This window comes from Aulonocara sp. 'chitande type north' Nkhata Bay, linkage group LG3 (genome assembly GCF_057382095.1).
Source record: "Aulonocara sp. 'chitande type north' Nkhata Bay isolate Kocher_YH1m ecotype deep benthic linkage group LG3, A_spYH_male_GT1.1, whole genome shotgun sequence".
Lineage (NCBI taxonomy): Eukaryota > Metazoa > Chordata > Actinopteri > Cichliformes > Cichlidae > Aulonocara > Aulonocara sp. 'chitande type north' Nkhata Bay.
The window spans coordinates 18,629,137-18,652,359 of NC_141346.1; the positions used below are offsets into that span (position 1 = coordinate 18,629,137).

General features: G+C 40.3%; 2 long non-coding RNA genes across 3 annotated transcripts in view; both read right to left on the reverse strand.

The window, feature by feature from the left end:
- Window positions 1–8,429, reverse strand: part of LOC147334334 (uncharacterized) — a 43,360-nt gene extending 34,931 nt beyond the window's left edge. For both annotated transcript variants that reach the window (XR_015126076.1, XR_015126075.1), the window contains exons 1-2: window positions 8,224–8,429; window positions 6,684–6,797 (exon numbers count right to left, since the gene is read on the reverse strand). This is a non-coding gene — a long non-coding RNA (uncharacterized LOC147334334). The remainder of the gene's footprint in view (window positions 1–6,683; window positions 6,798–8,223) is intronic.
- Window positions 8,430–18,805: 10,376 nt separating this feature from the next.
- Window positions 18,806–21,520, reverse strand: LOC147334338 (uncharacterized). The gene is made up of 3 exons (XR_015126077.1): window positions 21,189–21,520; window positions 19,873–20,226; window positions 18,806–19,548 (listed from the first exon to the last, which is right to left on the reverse strand). It is a non-coding gene; the product is annotated as an uncharacterized LOC147334338 (long non-coding RNA).
- Window positions 21,521–23,223: the final 1,703 nt, after the last annotated feature.

Sequence of the window (23,223 nt, forward strand, 5' to 3'; positions counted from 1 at the left end):
TGTGAAAAAAAGAAAAAACAAACAAACAAACAAACCCACTCATATGACTTTAGGAAGTCAGTTAGTATTTGTTCTACCTGCCAGCAGGTGAAAGTCATATCACATGAACGTGACAATCACAGCGACACACAATGATGTAGAACATGATAATGATGTGCGATTTCCTTTCCGATCCAATACCAAGTAATATTCAGGGTGGTATCGACGATACTGATCCGATACCGATACTTTGTACAAAAGCTTATTTTATTCATTGTATCTTTTATTGTATCTCAAATTATAGCGTCATAGTGATTATAAGACATCAGATTACTTGTTCTTATCACTTAATAATGCAGAGTTCATCATATATAGAAATAAAAAAAAAACTGAAGTTATGCGCTATTTGAACACCTTGCCTGCCTGCAGCACTGAAGGACTCTGTGAGAGACGTCTGTCTCGCCCTAGCAGCACCTGACTCTCTCCTCCTCTTCAGTTCACCTCAACATATCCTCGTCATATTCTGTGATATGATTTACTCTGAGGTGTTTGACGAGGTTAGTGGTCTTGCCACATGTATCACAAACCACGTCGTTTGTGGATGTAAAATGACTCCACGCTCAGCCATTGTTGTGAGTGCGCACGCAAAGGGTCTGCGACACATTTATACAGCCGTATTTCACACATGACTATGAAAGGCGGAAGAGGAAGTAGTTGCTTCCAATGTAGACAATCTGAATGTTATAGTTTCTTTCCACTGATAAACTACAAATATACCCTAAATTACTAAAATATTGATATTTTAATGTGAGAATCGATTCTAGAACATAAATGACTGGTATCGGAGGAATCGATATTTCAGGATCGATCCGCACATCACTAGAATATGAGCCAACAGGCCACGTGCTGACTGTGCTCTAAAACAACGTGCCATCATGATGATGGAAACATATGATTGCTATGATGAGGACGGGTTTCATAAAGCACTTATAAATATCATCCGTCCCCGTGTCTGAATTTAGCTTCAAAACTTTCAAAGAAAAGACTTTGTTTGTTCTCAGTAAGTGATTTAAACGGTATCCTCGCAAACCCATTAGTCTCTGTATCAGCGCTGCCAAACACACACACACACACAGACCGTCTCAAACAAACCATAAATAAATCCATTAAAAACAAATTTCAGTATCTTCTGAGTCAAGAGGACTCTGTTACCATGGTGAATCATGTTTTAATGGAGACACCAATGCTGGTAGCCCACTTATGCTTCTGTTTTGTTTCTTTTCCTCCAAGTCTGATTTGCTTTTTTTTTTTATAAAAGCAGCAGAAGCAGGAACAGCTTAAATCACAGAAGGGGGAATAATTATCTGATAAGTTACACACAATGAAGTCTTTTGTGTTATGTTTTTTTCATTTTAAAAGAGACAGAACATCAACAAAAGCATGAAGGCTGTGTATGAATTGTTTTCATGTCCCTGAGTGAGGTAAGTATTAGATGTGCTACAACCCAGCCAGAGGCAGTACGGTGGTGCAGTAATTAGCTCTGTTGCCTCACAGCAGGGTTTGAATCCCCCACCTGGCCTTCCTGTGTGGAGTCTGCATGTTCTCTCTGGGTTCTCTGTGTTTGGAGGCTTCCTCCCACAGTCCACAGACATGCAGTTAGTGGGGTTAGGTCACCCGGTGATTCTGCAGGTGTCACTGCAAATGTTACCCTGTGATAAGCTGGTGACCTGGCCAGGGTGTACTCTGGCTCCAGCCTCCTGTAACCCTGAGCTGGATAAGCAGAAGAAAATGCATAGATCTCCCACAGAGTCAAACCAAGTACAGATACTCCTGATCTCAGCTCAGGTGTGGATGAAGCACACCTGTCCACAGAATCACACCGATCACTGCTCTGCTAACGTCTTACAATAACACACTTACAACAACACACTTACAATAACACACTTATTTATTTATGTGAAAAGGTTGCACTCTGGATTCTTTGCACATCATGTCCTACCTGGATTTTGCACTCACCCCACTCATAATCATTGATATTTCATATTTTCTAATTGTATTCTGTATCCATGGGCAGATGAATCGACATGTATATAACATATATACTAAAATAAATAAATAACATATATTCTATTTCTGCCACTGTGTTGTTTCTCGCACTGCAACCGATTCTTGATTCATGTCTGTGTGTCACTGTCTGTTCCTCCAACCTCTGGGCTGCAGCGTCTTCAGCACTAGCTGTTTCTCAGTAAGTGTCTTATTGTGATGTGGACTAGAACACACACACTGTGTGTAAGAGCTCCACAAAGCTACAGTGAAGTGTCTTAGTGCTGCTTTTCTCCTTATATTACTTTTATATTCCTTTTTTGCTCATAGAGCTCCTTATAAATGAATGTCCACTGTTCAAGTGAGGCACTCAGCAGTGTGAGGTTCAGAAACCCAGCTGTGGGTCTGATTCAAACAGTGCTTATTATAGATGCAGCCAGTAATCAGCTACCCTCTGCTCCATCACCACATCTGTTGAAGCTCCAGCAGCAGCTGAAGCAGGAAAACCTCCACCTGCCTGTGCATAAATGAAGCATTTCTAACTGCAGCGATGCTCCACTGACTCTGATTTGTAGTGGAGGATTTTCCTGTTTCCTGTTTATTCAGGAGGAAGAGAAGATGTGTTTGTCTTTGCTCTTCTTCTCAGGAGCCAACAAAAGCCCAGCTCCATTCCTGATATGCTGGCCTTCAGTGAAAACTGCAACACTAAATGTTTTTACAGTGTCAGCATCCTCTAGAGCAGGGCTGTCAAACATAAGGCTCGGGGGCCAGAATTGGCCTGTCAAGGACTGTGATTTTCCCGCTGGACAGCTTTGGATCATAACGGGCTGCATATGTGGAAAATCAGTTTGAGAGAAAAGATAAGGACAGAAAGCTGAGAGGGGCACGAACAGACCAACAACAAAGTCAACAACAAAGACGAAAGCACGATCAGATATCTCCTGCACCGAGACGCGGACCCAACAGCTGGATGCGAAGACAGAACATGTGAGAAGAGGGAGCTTAAACAAAAACGTCTTAAACTTTTATATTGTGTATATTTAACTTCAGCTGTGCTCTCAGACAGGGGCGGAGCGTGGGGGTGGCTTACTGGGCTTAAGCCCGGGTTGTTTTGTCAGAAGCCCGGGGTATTTTGGAGTGCAATTTTTTCATAGTTAGATGCCTGGCTGATATTAAATTATTCTGTTATTATATGTTACCTTATATATGTAATCAAAGTAGTTGAATTAGAATACTGCTGTAGATCACATTATACCCTTTAATATAGAGTGTGTGAGCTGTATGTAGTTTAGTTCTCATTATACTTTTGAGTTAACAGAACATATTCACATATTAGTTCATTAGATAAATGTGCATCACTCTGTATCCTTGATCTGCTGGGAATGTGTTACACTGTTTTCTTGACATGCTTAATTGTTGAATCATGAAGAGAAGGTTGTAAGCAGGAGACTCTGTGTCTAAGACAGGGGAGATAGATAGACCACATTCCACACCCCCACCTTACAGAAAGCAGAGAAACAACTGCCGAGGTCATAACTTAGGCACTGTAACAGAGAAAAAATGTGATGTTTTGGCTTTTACGACTAGCTGGGGGCCACTAGAGACTATAAAAAGCTGAGCAACCCGTCACCATTTTGAGACATGTGCCTGACCCTCTGGTAGCATCTCTCCCGTCCGGACGTTGTAATGCTCTTATTGTTGAATTGTATGGAAATAAATGATTGTTGATTGAGCATTGATACACCGAGTATTGTCCTTCCTTCAGCCCAAAGATTCAAAGAACTGCGTGTTTCCAACACTGACAACTGTATAAAACAAAAAGTACACACAATATTCGAAGCACATAGTGCACACTGTGGGAATTTACGACTGTGCGTGAATCCCCCCCTGATATTGGTATGATCCGAGCTCAGGCACTAAGCGACTGAGCGAGGGGGCGGGGCAGCTGCTGCCTGTGTGCACAGTTGGAGAAACGGAGCCAGCCATACTAAGGAGAGCTTAAGTTTGACCAGGTACCAAAGCAAATCATTCGTACCGTACAAATAATGTAAATATGACGGTGCATCACGAAAGATTGATATCAAACTGATCACTTGACCAATATTACGTTACTTGCTCTTCAAGTGAATCAACAAATGGCGAAATGAAAAGCCGAACAAATGCTATTTTTTTTAGAATCTTAGCTTACGTGTGTTTATTTCATATTTTCAGTTCTTACCCTCCCCGACTAAATCGGTTTCAGTTATGTACTGAAATATAAGAATGGACATTAGAGGGTTCTTTCAAAGAAAAAACTCAGGTAAATGTTATTTTATATATTATGCTTTGTATGTTGTTCAGTATATTTCTATGCAAAACAAGAGGGATTTCAGTACACAGCAGGATATTCACATTTGTAACCAGATATTTACACTTTAGGGAGAAAACATAAAACATTTTTACTGCACAACATCAATTTAGAGTAAACTTTTGTTTTAGATAAATATTGAAATATCTTTTGAATTAGTTAAATGTCAGAATAAAGAGAGACACAGCTTTCTGTTTTTTATCACTTTCATCAAATTTAGGAGTACATGTACACTAAGTTTATTGTTAATTAATAAGAAAACTCCAGACGATTCCATTCTGAGCTGAAGAAGCTTCTGATAGGTTAGTAGAGTCCATGTGAGTAAACAGGTGGCACAGCTGTGGATGCATATAAGGCAAAACACAAAGCCTGTTTCTGTGACATGGGAACATCAAGAGATGTCAACCAAAACACCAGGAAAAGAACTGTGGAGCTCCATAAGTGTGGCTCAATTTTGAATACAATTTGGTGCCATTTGCAATTAAGAAATACAGATAGTTTCTCTCTTTACTCTTAAAGTTAACAAATATGTTTTTTATATTTATCAATCTAAAAAAATAAACATTTAGTCTGATTTGATGTTACAATTAAAAAAGTGTTTGTGTTTTGATCTGAAGAGTTTGTAAATATCTGGTTTCAACTGTATATTTGATGATTGTCAGCACAAAGAGGGAGAGAGAGGAGCAGAGAGGGAGAGAGAGGAGCAGAGAGGGAGATGGAGAATGAGGACAGAACAGAGATGAACAAGAGCAGGTGAGACACACGTTAGTCAAATGGTTGTTTACCAAAAGTATCACCGTATCATAGGTACTCATGTATCTCATACCTAGTGTTTCTTTTTAGGTTTGTTATTTTTCAAATTCTATATTTATTAAGTTATGCAGGCTTGTTTGTACAACAAGGCTAAATAATTATATAAACTTTTCTCAATCTAAATATTGTACTTTGGTAAAATTAAAAAATAAGTGTAGTGCAGGTCTATGATGATTTTTAGTGCTACTATCATCTAGTTCTGATTCTGGTTCTGTCTTGGTTACTGTTGTAGTCCTGTTTTAATTCTGGATCAGTTCTTGGTCTGGTTGAATTGGGGTGTAGTCCTCGTGTCTTGATACAGGCCCGACTTTGTTCTGCCTTGCTGCTTAATTAAAAAACTAGTTTAAGGTGTTCTGCACATGTGATATATATTTTTCCCTATATGAAGTCATTCTTTTTTGAACAAAACTCAAAACAAAGCCAATTAATCTTTCAGTCATTTCTACCCCCCCCCCCCAAGGGAAAAAAAATCCCACATGCATACTATCCTTTTGGGCTAAGCCCCGGGTGTTTCAAATGTCTGGCTCCGCCTCTGCTCTCAGACAGACTGTGGAGCGGCTCCCAGCAGAACTGGGCCACTAACGTCACCTTCATGTCCCGTGTCCATGGGAGCTCTTCAACACCACCTGGTAAAAAACTATATAGGACCAGTGACTGTAATAAAGACCCCACCACTGTGTGTGGACACAAACCAGTATCTTTGGCAGTGAGGACAGGACGAGTAAACTATCTAAATACTGCAGATTTAATGAGGCTGTGCTAAATGATGAGGTCACTAAACAGGAAGTACAGAAAGATTTAACAGAATGGGTTTTATCACATGATGATGCCACAGTCAATCTGTCTATCCTGTGGGAGGGGCCTAGAGTAGGCATGAGTATTACACCCATTTCCTCCAGACTGAGAAAACAAAGCTGATCCAGAGAAACGAGAGACAGAGCAACAGCAGCCACACAGTCACGTCATTAAAGGACACGTTGACGATATATCCACATCAAAGCACACACACACTGGGATAACAAACAGGAAAATGATGGAAGAGGTGGAAGGCGGAGCAAGTCTCCAGTTTCACTAATCACAGTCCATCAGGACTGGTCATAAAATGAAACGCTCACATCGTGACAAGACGTCAACATGACAAAACTATACCACAGCCATGTTTCTGCTTGCTGTCAGAAGACAAGGACGATCCCATGAAACAGGAAGGATTTAACTATTCTGTGACATCAACGACAGCAGAGGCTGAAACACGTCCTAGCCTTCAAAATCACAGATCCCCACGGGTACACTCCAATCACTGCACCTCCACAGTGCAGCTGGAAGTGTGTACGAGTGTTCAAACACCCCACAGGGATCTGTGATTACTCTCACAGAATATGAATCGTGATACAGACATTTTTCTTTCTCTCTGGTGGAGGTTGGGTGACGTTCTTTACTGCCCTACAGCTGTGTTGGACAGAAACAACCACAGGTTTACCTTACTGAAGGTCACCATGCTCACCTGTGATCAGCGTGGGAGGAGTTTCAGGCCTTCAGACAGACGCTGCAGGTCCAGTGCTGCACCGACGTTTTTGGCTCCCGAGTCATGGGGACAGCAAAAGATTTGTCAAATGATCTGCAGGAGAAGAAAGCTGAACTTTATTAACCAGGAAAAAGATGTAGAACCACTAGATGTCAGTAAAGAGCTGCTCCTCGGCCCCATCACCGTGTGCTTGCATGCTGTAACTTCTACATCAGGTTCTAGTGCACAACAATGAACCTGCGTTCATGAACACTGAACTGAAGTGTAACACCTGAACCTGTCCAGCCGTTCTCAGTCTTTGTGTCTCCACGTCTCTGCTGGATGGACTCACCCACTGAAGCCAGGACTCAGCGTGGAGCTGGGTGTGGAAAATGTCCTGTATCATCATCATATGACACACTGGGCTCCACAGAGGCTGGCACCGGTGACACGGGTAAGCTCATGGTCACTGGGAGGCTGAGAGTGGAGTCAGTGTTGCTGTGGTTTGTCTATGTGTGGAGATGAAACACACCAGTGCTGTGTGTGCTGTTCCTCCTCACATCTGTTTGACCTCTGTCACCATGAGCTGACCTCTGCTCCTCCTGCCATCTCTCACTGAACTAACTTTGTTAAATGGACATAAATCGTGTCCACAAAATGTTTCCTTACTAGGTGAAGGAGGTTTTATTTAAACCGATGCTTTGATTTTATTGTGGAAAAACCTCCTTGAAACACGTCCGAGTGGTACAGTCTGTGGATTTTCCCGCAAACGTTGCTCTCATGCTTCCACACAGCTGTCACACAGACACATTACCAACTTCATGTCCAAACAAAGCTCCCAGATTTATACTTTTCCACGTCCACGTCCATAAATGTGAGTCTTCAAATGAAAAGCGGCACTTCCTGTTTTCATGGAAGAAATGTAAAACCACATGGAAGCTTTAAAAGTTAATGTTTGCGATGCTGTTGACGTCTCATCTTCAGTCTGGCATGTTTTATACTCATGTACGTCTTGTTTGCGTTTCTGTTATGATGTCATCATTTCCCTTGTTGTCATTCATGAATATTAATCCTGTTTTCTGTATCTGATTTGATTGTTTATCAGAAGCTGAGTTCAGCTCAGGTGATCATCCACCATGTTTCCTCCAGCCTATGATCAGACTGGTGCTCCACCTGGTGGTGAAGATGCTGCTCAGCTGTTGCCATGGAAACAAAAATGGCTACGTATCATTTTGTGAGATTCAGTCATTTTAACGTGTTTAAAGGGCGAGAGATGCTGAGATCAAAAATGTGTCGCTATGGTTTCAATAAACATTTAAATAAATTCAGCAGAAAATGAGATGATTATGGTGACTCCGCTCCAGTGTTTCTAACATGGAGCAAAGACTGTGGTCACGTGACGCTGATACGGATCAGCAGAACAGACAGATGGAGGATAGAAAGAGTATAGATGGATAAAGGATGCAGGAAGGATGGAGGAAGGATGGAGGAAGGATGCACGAAGGATGCACGAAGGATGGAGGTATATTGTATGGAGTACCTTATTGGGAGAGATCAGCTCAAAGTGCTGCCATAGAGGGGAACCCCTTCTTCTGTCGGCAGGCTCCATGGTAACGAGCTCTACGTCACAAGTTAAACTCCAACACGAACACTGACATGCGCATTTTGCGGGGATCCAATCCTCTTTATATATGTTCGTACATCACGGAGACACTACAGCTACGCATTGCTGCATTTGAGCCTCCACACACGTGACTTACATGTGGTCAGGTGATGGCAGCTGCGGGTTAATTTTCCTTGCGCTTCTACACTGAGGTTTACGGTAGCGCATCTCTTTCACTGATTGATCCTCCGATCAAAGAAAAAAATAATTTATGTTTGTGGTAATGACTAAACATGTGATAATTATATTTATTATATTGCACCGTTTAAGATAAAGGCTGTGTGTGTGTCTGTGTGTGTGTTCTTGTTTGTGAGAGAGAGCGACAGAGGTACCATTGTGCACAAGTGCAGAAAAACATGGTCATACATGCAGCTTCAGTAAGTTTGCAGTATTTTTAATATAGATTTGGTTGCTCTAATGTAAAAGGTAAACAACATGAGAGTGAATATAAAACATAACTTTATTGATAGAAGATGAGAGGCAACAGCTGTGATGATTTGGTGCTCTATAAATCAAATTCAATTGAATGAATGGTAAACAACTATCTACACCTCAGCCAGGGGTGGGCAAATCCAGGCCTTGAGGGACGGTGTCCTGCAGGTTTTATGTGTGTCCTTGATTAAACACAGATGATTTAAATGGCTAAATGACCTCTTCAACATTTCTTGAAGTTCTCCAGAGGCCTGGGAATGAACTAATCATGTGATTCAGGTGTGTTGACCCAGGTTAAGATCTAAAACCTGCAGGACACCAGCCCTCGAGGCCTGGAGTTGCCCACCCTTGCCTCAGGCTGAGGTTCAGTGTCTGATCCTGGGTCAGGCAGATCTCCCTGGTTGCAATGAGACGTGACAAAGTGACAAACGAGCAAAGAGAGAGAGGGTGGGACATGAACACTAGAACAGAGACGTAAATGGGACAAGAAGGTGTTTGGAGATAACAAGAAGAATGGAAGTATGAGGTCTGAGGTCTGGTCCTTCTAATAGAGACACATTTCCTTCACCACAGAACGACTAGTATGTGTAACAGACTCTGTAATCCTCACTGTGATCAGTGCTGTCGGTCCAGATAAGAGGACATGTTGGATCTCTTATTGTTTAATGTCCATATTAAGCAGCCGCTGATTCACTCTCATCGCTTGAGGAATCTGTATTTTGCAAATCAAATTTTTGTGACATATGGGTGACATAATAAATAAATAAAACAAATATCATAATAGACCTGTATGTGAAGTTAGGCTAGTTTTTTCTTTTTGATTAGCACCTCTTAATCAACAAACTAATACTCATTCCTAGCTTGCACATGAAAAACCTAAGGCTGCTAATAAACTTTTTTATTTTAAAATCATAAAAGCATAGAAAGTTGAAATCCCCTAAAATATTGAAACTTTGGTTGTCAAAGACCAAGTTTGATCAAACGTATCTTGATTTTTAAGCTAAGTCAGTTCTGAATGTCTAATTTATATGTGGTTTGCTTATTCGGGCTACTTGGCTAAAACATATTTCCAAATTATCAACTAGCTAACCAATATTAGCATCATTGTGAAATAACTTTTTACATTCAGACAGAAAATGCTGAAATTTAGATTTTTGGTGTACTTTTCCTATTCAACAGAAACCTTAAGACATAGATATAAGAAACTTAAAATAAATCTAATCACTTTTCATACCTTTAAAGCTGCTCCACATGCTGCTGTTGTCCGGCGCACTCGTCCATAGCTGCATTCAAGACCTATGGTGAAATGCACCTCCCCTCTCTGGCCTTTAGGCTATCCCTGCTCTGTCCCTCTCGACTCTCTCACACACAAAAACTCCAGACCTGCATTCACCTCTTCCCTCTGAACCACCTGCCCCACAGCCATACCAAACCATTTATTTTGATCTTTTTATCTTTAAGTTCTTCATTGTTGTTCATACACTGAGGGCCATGGGAGCATTGCAAATTTAAATTCTTGTACATGCTCTGTGCATATGGTCATTACGGTGGCCCCTAGAGACAAAACACATACAAAATCCAAAACACTTCTTTGGAATTAAAGGATTATTATATTTCATTTTTCAAAACCTCTGAGTTTTAATTACTTTTGTCTCTAGTTTTTGGTTCTTTGTTGCCTTCATGTTTGTTTCATTTTTGTGTACAGTCTGTGAAAATAAAAGCAATGTTGTTCAAAGAACGTGTAGGATTTACAGGGAGTGCAGAATTATTAGGCAAGTTGTATTTTTGAGGAATAATGTTATTATTGAACAACAACCATGTTCTCAATGAACCCAAAAAACTCATTAATATCAAAGCTGAATGTTCTTGGAAGTAGTTTTTAGTTTGTTTTTAGTTTTAGCTATTTTAGGGGGATATCTGTGTGTGCAGGTGACTATTACTGTGCATAATTATTATTCAACTTAACAAAAAACAAATATATACCCATTTCAATTATTTATTTTTACCAGTGAAACCAATATAACATCTCCACATTCACAAATATACATTTCTGACATTCAAAAACAAAACAAAAACAAATCAGCGACCAATATAGCCACCTTTCTTTGCAAGGACACTCAAAAGCCTGCCATCCATGGATCCTGTCAGTGTTTTGATCTGTTCACCATCAACATTGCGTGCAGCAGCAACCACAGCCTCCCAGACACTGTTCAGAGAGGTGTACTGTTTTCCCAAATCTCACATTTGATGATGGACCACAGGTTCTCAATGGGGTTCAGATCAGGTGAACAAGGAGGCCATGTCATTAGTTTTTCTTCTTTTATACCCTTTCTTGCCAGCCACGCTGTGGAGTACTTGGACGCGTGTGATGGAGCATTGTCCTGCATGAAGATCATGTTTTTCTTGAAGGATGCAGACTTCTTCCTGTACCACTGCTTGAAGAAGTTGTCTTCCAGAAACTGGCAGTAGGACTGGGAGTTGAGCTTGACTCCATCCTCAACCCAAAAAGGCCCCACAAGCTCATCTTTGATGATACCAGCCCAAACCAGTACTCCACCTCCACCTTGCTGAGTCGGACTGGAGCTCTCTGCCCTTTACCAATCCAGCCACGGGCCCATCCATCTGGCCCATCAAGACTCACTCTCATTTCATCAGTCCATAAAACCTTAGAAAAACCAGTCTTGAGATATTTCTTGGCCCAGTCTTGACGTTTCAGCTTGTGTGTCTTGTTCAGTGGTGGTTGTCTTTCAGCCTTTCTTACCTTGGCCATGTCTCTGAGTATTGCACACCTTGTGCTTTTGGGCACTCCAGTGATGTTGCAGCTCTGAAATATGGCCAAACTGGTGGCAAGTGGCATCTTGGCAGCTGCACGCTTGACTTTTCTCAGTTCATGGGCAGTTATTTGGCGCCTTGGTTTTTCCACACGTTTCTTGCGACCCTGTTGACTATTTTGAATGAAACGCTTGATTGTTCGATGATCACGCTTCAGAAGCTTTGCAATTTTGAGACTGCTGCATCCCTCTGCAAGATATCTCACTATTTTTGACTTTTCCTTCTTTTGACCCATTTTGCCTAATAATTATGCACACCTGATATAGGTGTTGATGTCATTAGACCACACCCCTTCTCATTACAGAGATGCACATCACCTAATATGCTTAATTGGTAGTAGGCTTTCGAGCCTATACAGCTTAGAGTAAGACAACATGCATGAAGAGGATGATGTGGACAAAATACTCATTTGCCTAATAATTCTGCACTCCCTGTATTTAACTGAATAGTGGACATTGGTTGCACAAAAATGTTTTGCTTTGACAGAAACTTAAACAACTGAGTTAAAACAACACAACTATTCATATTCAATAAACCTTTTGTGCTGATAAAACGTGATTGAAACATATTTAGATGAAATAAGTGGAGCTCTTGGAATATTTAAATCCTTCGCAATTTTGTCACTTTATTCCAACACTATACAATAACTTTTACCCCAATAGTACTTGGTCCCTTAAGTACTATATGTTGTCTTCATATTACATAATCTTCAACAGTCTAGTTAACTTAAAACGTAATAGATTTATAACAACTTTCACTCCACTCTCTTATCTTCATCGGCGTTGTGGGGGAGCTGGGGCCTATCCCAGATGTGATAGGGTAAGTGGAAGGGTACACCCTGGACAGATCGCCAGTCTATGACAGGGCTAACACATACAGAGAAAAAAACATTACAATTAGTTTAGAATGACATATTAACCTAGGCGTAATAACTGCAAACCAGATGGAACCCACTGCCCAATTGTGGATTTGAACTCCTTCTCCTACTTCTTGCTGTGAGGTAACAGTGCTAACCACTGCACCACCGAGCTGCCAGTATATGTGTCGCAAAAGTATTAAAACTATGATTGCAAGGTTTGATGCAGCATTTTTTGTCCTTGAGAGGTTAAACCACAATAAATAGCAACAGCATACATGTGATGCGTGCATAGTTGTCTGCCTCTTATAACTCCAGTGTTTTTCCTGTTGTTTGAAATCTTGTGTGATCTTGTGAATTTTGTGAGTCCGGGCAACTAACCACTCTTACTAGATTGTATCATGTCATCTGAACAAGAATAAATGAAGTTGTTAAATTTCATACAAATCCTGCATGATTTAATTACGTTCATCAGAGAAACGTAAAATTATTTTGTACCAATTAAAAGTTAGACTTTTGTAACAACCACCCAATTTCCTTTTTTTTGTTTGTGGAGTGTCACTGTAAAGTGCTTTGACAGGATATCACCAGCAGGTGGAAGCCCAGTCAGACCGACAACACACAAGGCCTTGACTGTGACCTCTGACCTTTAATAAGGGAAAGCTTCTTTAAATCTATCTAAGTCATGCACAGTGATCTTTATGTCATTAAAATGTCTCAAATGGGTGAAATCACAGAATAAATGTTAGAAACTTTCCACTGATAAACAAACTGCTGTTGGGCGTGGCCTTCTCACTCTCTCTATCTCTCTCTCTTGTCAAGTCTCGGAGTACTCGAAACATTTAAATGACTTCCTTTGAGAGCAACAGCAGATTTCCCCATCATTGATTTTCTGAGTCTGTTATTTCGCTGTTCTGCTGAATGACAGAAACAAATAGTTTAAAACTCTGTCTCTGGCTCATCATGTTTCCTTGTCGTTGAAGGAAAACATCACGAGGTGAAGGAATGATGAGAGGTTTTCAGAAGAAGAAAGTGTGTACATTATTGTACTTTATTGAGCCCCGTGGGGAAATTGCTCTCTGCATTTAACCCATTCACTCAGTGAAGCAGTGGGCAGCCATTGGGCGCCCGGGGAGCAGTGTGTAGGGATGGTACCTTGCTCAGGGGTACCTCAGGGTAGCTGTTAAGGGGAATCGAACCCCCGACCTTCCGATCATGGGGCAACCACTCTACCTACTGAGCTATCCCTGCCCTTCATACAGCTCTCTTATCATAAAGGATGCTCCAGTGTTTACTCTGCTAATAGAGGTCATAAAGGAAACACCGCTGCATGTTTCCCTGTTATTTAAAGAATCAAAACAGCTCTGATCACAACTACTGTTTTTCGGGTTTTCCATTGAGTCATAGTTCCTGGTACCAGGTACTTTTTAGTATCTGCTCGGCTGGGGTTTCAAACAATCTGAGAAGGTATTAAAATGTCACCTTATCAGACTGCATGCCACCGATTGGCTGATCAGTGGCATCACTTGATAAGTCATGAGAACATCTCATTCATAAGTATCCAATCCGCCATTTTAAAACGTCAGTGTTGTGCCGAAAAAGTCATTGTCTACCAAATACAGATTTTCAGTATATGCCAAAAAAGGATTTCCCATATTTAAACAAATGTACATGACCTATAATACGTGAAACACATTACAGATGGATATAAGTAATGATATCATGTCATTTTGAGCCACAAACCACGTTCCTGTCAGAAGGCAGAAGCTGCAATCAGTTTTTGTCAAACTGATGTATCCTTTATTTATCGAGTTAAAAAGTCTAATTTAAATTAAAAATGTATTTTTTGAAGTAATCTGGCCAAGAGGATATCAGGAATTACAAAAATATAACACTAGCTTTATAAAGGTATATGTTATGTTAAAATAGGCAATTTTTAAATTTGCAAAAACTGTTCACTAACATGTATTTACAAATATAAGTAAAGACATTACACATAAAAAACTACAGACAATCACTTTTGGCACAACTGTCAACAAGAGAAACAGCTACATAAAATAACACTGTAGTCCCCGAATTCGACGAATAGCCACAGACAGAGTGAAAATGAGTGTTGTTTGGGCCACATGTGGCACAAATGTCACAGCACTGCTGACAATTTACATATAAGAGGGGAAGATGTGGCTGAATTGATACAGTCTGATTTATCCAACTTGTGAAAGCAAGTGTGAGCCAAAAATTACACACAGACAGCTTGCTGAGGAAACTCCCTCTGATCCAGCTGAAGCATCTCTGCTCTGGAGTTTTTCTTTAAAGCATATTTCAGTCTTTCATGAGATGTGTTATCCTGATGACATGATGTTGTGATTTGGCGCTGTATAAATACAATTGAATTGAACTGTAAAACACTAAGAGCAAAGCTATAGAGAAAAAGAAAAAAAGACCCAACAAAAAAACAGGTTCGAGCTGACAACGCACTACTGAATAAACTCATCTGATCACATTTTTAACATCCAGAGTTTGTGCTCAGGCACTTACACGTTCTTTAGGCATCATTTAAATTTAAATGATAAACTTGTTTTAAAGGAAAAAAATGATTCAGCAGATATTTTTGAGAGAGCTTGGATGGTAGCTGTTCTCCATAAAAACCACTTTTGCTTTTGAACTGTGCAGCAGTGGCGCTTATGTACAATCCAGGCCCTGAGGTGACGGTTGATGGTTGCCTGGTTCCTTTCAGAGGTCGCTGTCCCTTCAAGGTGTACATTTTAAGCAATCCAGGGAAATGTGGATGTAATGTTGGACCCAAGAAACATAAGCTGGAGCGAATATGATGACAGCAGAATTTTTATTTAATACTGTGGTTTTTACTGGGACACAGACACACCCGCTCTCTCTCTGCTGTCACGTCCGCTTCCCTCCTCCGACTGTCACTGCCAACATATAAAGAGACACAATCACTGTCAGATCCCAGCACACCTGTTCACCCCGCCCCTGTGCCACCCCAGGAGCTCACTGCGTCACCCCTCCTCTGCAGCTGGCCAGAGACCACACCCACGCCACAGTGGAATAAAGGTCTGGGTAGCATGTGACGCCAGGAGCAGCTATGCCTGAAATATGCAGGTATACACGGGGAACCCCAGTAGTGGAGGAGCCGACGAAAACCAGGGCGTGTGTGTTGTGCTGGACAAAACAACCAGTCTCCAAGTGCATAATACCACATGTGACAACCAGAGATGGGCAGTAACGCGTTAACGCGTTACTGTAATCTGATTACTTTTTTCAAGTAACGAGTAAAGTAAGGGATTACTATAGCAAAAATGGTAATTAGATTACCGTTACTTTCCCGTAGGAACGCTCAGTTACTGCGTTACTAAAACCGTGATTTTTTTGCGAAAATGTCTCATGACAATGATGTAAGCGAGTGCCACGTTCGTGCAGCGTGAGGGTTTAATGGGAAACTCACAGAGAAACTCGCGGATTCTTCCACTGACCGCTCCGGCACACCTGCACCAGAGCACACCTCTGCCTACCCTACTCCTGCTTTACAGGTGAAAATAGAGCAACAGGACCGCTGAGTCTTTGACTTTATTTATGTTCTGCCGTGTTTTACTTGCATCTATTTGAAAGAGTGAGTGTAAACAAAAAAATATATTTTATGTGCTGGAATGTGCAGAAAATAGGTTTAAATGTTAAACTAATTTCTTCAAGTCAGAGAATGTTGCATATAATTAAATTTTTGCTTGATGCATAAAGTTAAAAGATTAAAACTAATAAAACAAGTTTTAAAAAGAGACTTTTCCATTTGATTACATTTTGTATGATGGATTATGCAGAAAAAGTAGAGGAAGAGAGGCACTCTCATCAACATGTGCTTTCACTGACACACACACACTTGTGTTGGATTTTCCCACGGAGAATAGAAATGTCATCCCGATGAGCACGCCACACAAAGACGCCGCGGTCAGCACCACAGAGGACAGGAAGCCCCTTATAATCCAGGACTACAAGAAGAACAAAGGAGCTGTTGACTGCCTTGATAAGGTAATGTAAAGTTTCATCGATCCTGCATGTATTTCATTTTCATTTATGTGAATCATAGCATTTTGTGTACGACAGATTCAATATGTTCCCAATCTCTTATTTATTGTTCCTTTTATTGCAGTTTACTGGCACATACACCTGCAAGCTAATGACAGCTCGTTGGCCTGTGGCACTGTTCCACAAGATCCTTGATGTGTCTGCTTTCAACGCATATGTGGTGTGGACAGCCATCAACCCAACCTGGAATCAGGGGAAGCGTTTCAGGAAGAGACTTTTCCTAGCAGAGCTGGGGAAAGCTTTGGTGACTCCTCTTATTCAACGGCGCCAGCACATTCCCCGCACACCAGCCTCTGCCAGTCTGGTGAAGAGTGTGCAAGCCCCAGCCCCAGCCACTGGCCTGGCTGCTCTCCCCCAACACAGACACGAGCAGAAAAGGAAGCGCTGTGAGCTCTGTGCCCCGAGAGACAACAAAACAAGCCTGAGATGCTGCAAATGTGATGCCTATGTTTGCAAGGCCCTCACCTGACTGTCACATGCCACACACACACACACACACACACACACACACACACGCACACACACACACACACACACAAGGCTTCATGTTGAGTTTGGTCTTTGGTTTTTTATTTACTTTCATTCATTCGTTTTGTAATATGTTTTCAGTGCCCATTTGTATTTTTACTGCAGTTAATTCATATTAATATTATAATATTAAACACTACTTTGAGACATTGTTCACAGATGAAGAATGTTGAATAAAAGATTTGTTGGTTGTTGTGCTGATTTAAGAGCAGTTAAAACTGGCTGGTCAATTTTGAAGAATGGGAACACTAAAGTAAGGGGCGGGAGGTGAACACGACAGGAGCGTTTAAAGGGACAGTTCACCTGTGTGCTCTCTTTAATCTTCTCACCATTCAAAGACACACATATTTGTAACTGTGACCTGTTTAGTTTATAGAGCTGGGATAAGCTTTATTCCCTGTGTCCCTGAGACCCCCGTGATAGTAATATATGAGTCTTTGTGTTACTTTACTGCTAATGTACATATTGCAGCTGATATTTACTGACCTAGAGCAGTAGGAGCAGGCCTACACATTACATCTTAAGCCTTAGCACCGCAAATCATATAAATAAAGGGACATAAATGTGAACTGCTGACAGTTAAATCTCTTCTATAAAAATATCAAAGATTATAGATGTGACCTGGCACATGGTTTACAGGTTAAGCAAAGTGAAGTGTTTTCTTTATGCAATGTAATATCTATAAAGTGTTAAACAGTCCTGATAAATCTGTGCAGCTCTGTACTCGTCTGGACTCTATTTATCCCCATTGCAAGACCAAAGAGGTGACTTTACCTTTAGTAATGTGAAAGACGTGACTAAGACTAAGTTCCAGTCATAGTCAGGTGTGTGTGTTTGTTTTAGTGTTAATTAAGGCTTGTGTGTTTTTTCTGCCAACATTGCCAATGTTCACGCCTCCTGTCAGTCAACATTATTGCCTCATAGAACACAAGGTAAGAGCAGAATAAATGTCATAAACATTGTCCATTTGAACCTGCAGATTTTTCCTTCTTTTAATTCATATTAACTTGTTAACAATAACAAGAAATTCCCTGGATTTACCCACTGTGAGATAAAGTCACTTGTTGGATTGTGAGTTTAACTTTGCGCACTTTAAGACTAAAGGAATGAGGAAATAAAAGGAGATGGTAGTGGAACTTTTTTAAATATGCATTTGAAATTCTAATCAGTCAGGAACTAGATTCTCAAGATTCCAGTGTAATTAGATCTTCATGAACACGAGCAACAGCATACCAGAAGAACAAAGGCTTGTATAATCACTTCTCTAGAAAATAACCATGGCTAGTATGATCATCTCTCATATGGACTATTGTTTCACGTCCTGGTCACTTGCTTGTCCAACAACACTTAAAACTATTGAAAACATTTATAAAAGAAGTTTAAAACTACTTGACAAAAAACCGACTTCCCACCACCGCTGTCATGTGTTAAAAAAACACAAATTACTGAACTTCAATAACTTAGTGAAATTTAAAAGAGTGTGTTTAATATATAAAGTCTCACGCTCCCTTTCTCCACCACCACTAAAGCAGTTCATTAGGCATAAAGAAAGCTCAGACAGGACCAGACTTGCTCAGGAGACTTGTTTATACCCCACAGACGGACAGCATTTGGGCAGAACGTCCTTTCTGTCCAGGGTGGCCATCTGTGAAAGAGTCTTCCTCAATCCATTAGAGAATGCTCGACATTCAACTTCTTAAAGGCACAGGTTAAAAACTGGTTATGGACAAATCAAGTGTGTGATCATGTATAAGTTGTACAGTTTTAATGTTTTATTTGGGAAAAGAATGGTGTGTATGTGTGAGTTTGGTGATGGAGTTTTTATTATGAATGAATTATGAATTTTTTATGAATTATTATGTTTATTTTTTATGTTTTATGGACAACAGATGGAAATTAGCCCTTGGCTATAATCTGGTATGTTTACATTCATGTAATTTTTTTTTACATGTAATTAACATGCACTTTCCTAAATAAAAAAAAAGTAGACAATAAAAACACACAATCCACAAAAAGAGGTTGTTGCAGGAGTTTTTGATAAAGATGTGCTTTTCCTCTCAGTGGGCTGAGAGAACAACAGTGCACATTAGCTTTAACTCTGTTTTGAGACTTGAAAACAAAAATTTATATATTTAACTCTCCAAAAGTTGATTCTGTTCATTCAGACGTAGCGTTTTGTAGGAGAAACGTTTCATCTCTCGTCCAAGTGACTTCTTCAGTCTGTATTTAACTGTTTAATAGGAGAGGACTCTCGGGTTGGACTTCAATTGTCATCTTTACAGTTTCCTTGGGAGTCCTGGAAACTGGCTTTTGTTCAGAAGGAGAGCGATAATTTGAATTCGCAAATTTTCTGTAGATCACAAAACCAGCAACAGTAGCAACAAGAAGCCCAGCAGAAGCTGACAGACCAACCATCAGTTCAACAGATCCATCCTCCGTGAGTCCTCGTGGCTGAGCTGCAGGTGAGAAACATGCGTGAGGTGCTGTCAGACATTATCAATTAATAAATGGAAGAAGCAGTGAAAGATCATAGTAAACTTTGGAATTTGTTTGTGTTAGTTTCTAATTTGTTTGTAAATTGTAACATCACTGATCAATAAATTTACATTAAAAACACTTGACACGATACTTAAAATGAAACCAATTTAAAATCATATAAACAGGCTTCTGATCTTCTTACAATGGTTTTAAGGTATGATGGCTTTTGCTTTATTAAAAAGGGAAAAAAAGGTGCATTGTGTAGATTTCATCTAACTTAGGCTAAAGATGCCAAAACGTACTTATAGATTTAACTTTCAGCTGCACTACATGCTGGGCTTCAGAAACTGCTCTCTTACGGCGTCCAGCGTGAGTGCCTACCACATAACACTCATATGTTCCAGTGTCATTAGTGGTGGTGTTGAAGAGAATGAGGGACACATTTCCATCTTTAATTTGTGGATCACTCAGCTTCACTCGGCCACGAAAGGATGGATGCTGGATGTTTTCATAGAGGCGATTTTCTCGGTAGAAGAAAACATGCAGATTTGTTCCCACATCTCTCCTGATCCATGATAACTTTTCGATTTTACCGATACTGGAATCACAACACTTCAGTAGTGCATTCTCTCCAGCTTCTACAACTTGTTTTTGGTCTAAGTCAAACAGAAAAGAAAGAAAGAAAATATTTATATAAAGCACGTCACTGTCAAATGAGCCTTTGACGCTTTGACAGTTTAACGTTCTCTTTCCAGAAGAAATATATCTCTGAGCCATAAATGTACAATGTCACGGCGGTGCTGCTCAACCTTTTTTTTAATCTTATATATCCATTCCACCAAGAACCAGTAGTATAATAATTAACTCCATTTATACTATTATACTCCATGTTAGTGTTGTTCTTAATTCAAATGTCAACATTTTTTATCTACAAATGAAATGCAATGACTGACTGTTCATAATCCTTTAAAATTAAATTATCATCATATCAGTTGTCAAGTCTACCTTGGAGTGACTCAAAATACCTGCTTAGCCTGAAGTAAGCAACACAAGTTTCTTGTTAACAGAAGGGGAAAAACCCGAACAGGAAATTCGTTTTTTTTTCTTTCAATCCAGTAGATAAAGGTCGAAAGTAGTAGAGGTAAAAAAGAAAGACAATAATAGGCAGACACTGCTAGTGCTTAATAAAATATAAAACAATATAAAGTTTAAATATACTGTTTCATATCATCAAGCAAAAATGCATTACAGAAGGAGAGAGGGAAGAAGCACAAATCATGCACGTATTTGACATTTGGTTTTACTGGTCTTAATAACTACTGGGTTATAATCAGTGTTGGGGAGTAACGGAATACATGTACCGCCGTTACGTTTTGGGGCATGTATTCTGTATTCTGTAACGGAATACATTTTAAAAGTAACCTTCCCAACACTGGTTATAATGACCTTTTTGAAGACATCAGTGACAAAGTTATTTTAGAACGGTTACTTGAGTTATGAGAGCAACTGTCAGTATACTACAGAAAGCACAGCTTGACCTGAAAAAAAATATTTCAATTAATTATTTTCTATATAATTTTCTAAACTTGTTTGCGTATACTTGTGCTGTTCAGCTTACCATCGAGAGCAGAAGCAAATCCCCAAAAATATGTAGTAAGGAAAAAGCAGAGGAAAGGTGTTAAATCCATGGCTGTCACTGGCTGTGTGGCACACTTTGGGGATGTGGGAAATGAAGACACAAACCTTGGACTCTTTGTGATGAACAGTGCATTTATTTACAGTGGTGTAAATAATTCACACAAAAAACTGCCGTGCACTCCCTTGACTCCCGTGTCGTGCCGTCTCCAAAAAGTCCATGTTTTTCTTTGCTCCCCTGTCTCCTCTCTCTGGCCTTTCACACTCCTCCTGGGGGAGACAGCCATAAAGTAGTGATGGCCCGCTTGAAGCTGACGCTCCGGTGCGTGTGTCGAAGCTTGATTTGTTTGGCCAGAGTCACGTGATCAGTGACGTCCGATGCTTCATTTAGAATCTGACTGCCTCGGTATCTGATTCAATGGTTTATAAGGAAGCGAATCATTCGCGGGATTTGTGGAGTGTTTTGATGGTGACAGATAGCGAACCACTGATATTTCTACTGAGAGATTTGGAGCCAGCGAGGAATAGAGTAGGTTCTGTTGTGTGGGAATATTTTGAGTTGATTTTGGTCAATCGGGTGGGTTTTCCAGCTTTGTGTTCTTGTTGTTTGCTTTTGTTTTGTGCGTGTTTATTTTATCTGACAACGGGACAAACTTAAAATGTCAAAAATCTGCTTTTCATAATATAAATATTGTGGCGAGCTCAGACAAGGAGGAGACGGAGGTATCGTTTGGTCGTGCTTCCCGTGAGCTAGCCAGGGAGCACAGCCGTTTTGCAGAAAAACACACTGCCGCTACCTAACTGCTCAGCGCGGCAACAACACCAACACACAGGGCGCCCTCTGACCCCGGAAGGACACACCGTCGCAGCGAGAGGGCGTCACCCGTCACCATGGCAACATACACAAAACATAACTGTACAAACAGAACCCCGAACAGCCCTGAGCCGCTACAATATCATTAAATAACTTTAGAAAGACTTCTATTTGACTCTTTACATTTAATGTTATAAAAAGAAATAATTTATGTTTTAAATAATCTTAAACTGCTAGTCTGCAAAAAATGTGCAGCAATTTAATTTATTTATTCTCATTAGCTGATAGTTTGTGGGGCCCAGTTAGACCATATAACTGCATCTCTACCAGTTTCTGTGCGCTCCAGCCTCTTCTGTGCCATGTGAAGGGATTTTCCTTAAGGCAAGAGAACTTAGAACGCACACTAGAACAAATTCTCTTCTTAAATACAAATGGAAAAGGGCTACTTTAAATGCATCATGTTTTTAATTTGCAAGTTCATAAGCATTTTCCCTTTCCAGTTCACAATCAAATCTACCTCCAGGTCAAAAATATGTCTGGGAAAATTTCCCAAAATATAATATTATTTATAAAAATACCCGTCTAGCGATTAACTGCATAAGTACATGGAGGCGGGACCTCACAGCAGAAACATACTCCATAATGTGTTGTACATTATCATATGTATATTATATGTAACGTGGTATTTTTCAATTATTGTATTTACCAACATCAAGAAGTCACAAGCAAAGAAAAATCACACAATGGTGCATGTTTAAACAAGCAGAGTTTACTGCTCAAAATTATGTATTAAAGAAAAACAACATTTTTGTCACCCCAAAAAATACACGTTTAAAGCAACACAAAGTGGCCCAACATCAGACAGAATTCCACTCTGTAGAGTGGGCAGTCATTATGAAGCAGTTGGTTTTATTTTGTGGATTCAAGCTGCTCTTCATATTTTTGGCCACCAGATGTCACCAGAGAGGACTGTGTTGAAAAGCTTCGAGTAATGAACCGTTTTTCAATCCAAGCTTCAGTGCTTCAGAAAGCTTCATTTGGCCATCACTACCATAAAGCCACTTTTCTACAGCAGGCATCTCACTAAGAATACTGACGTGGAACCTCACGCAACAATCCACCGTCAAAGAGAGCTCCACCACACTCCTAAGTAGCTCCTCCTACAGGCTGATCAGCTGCAGGTGCGTAGCATGATCTTCAGGTG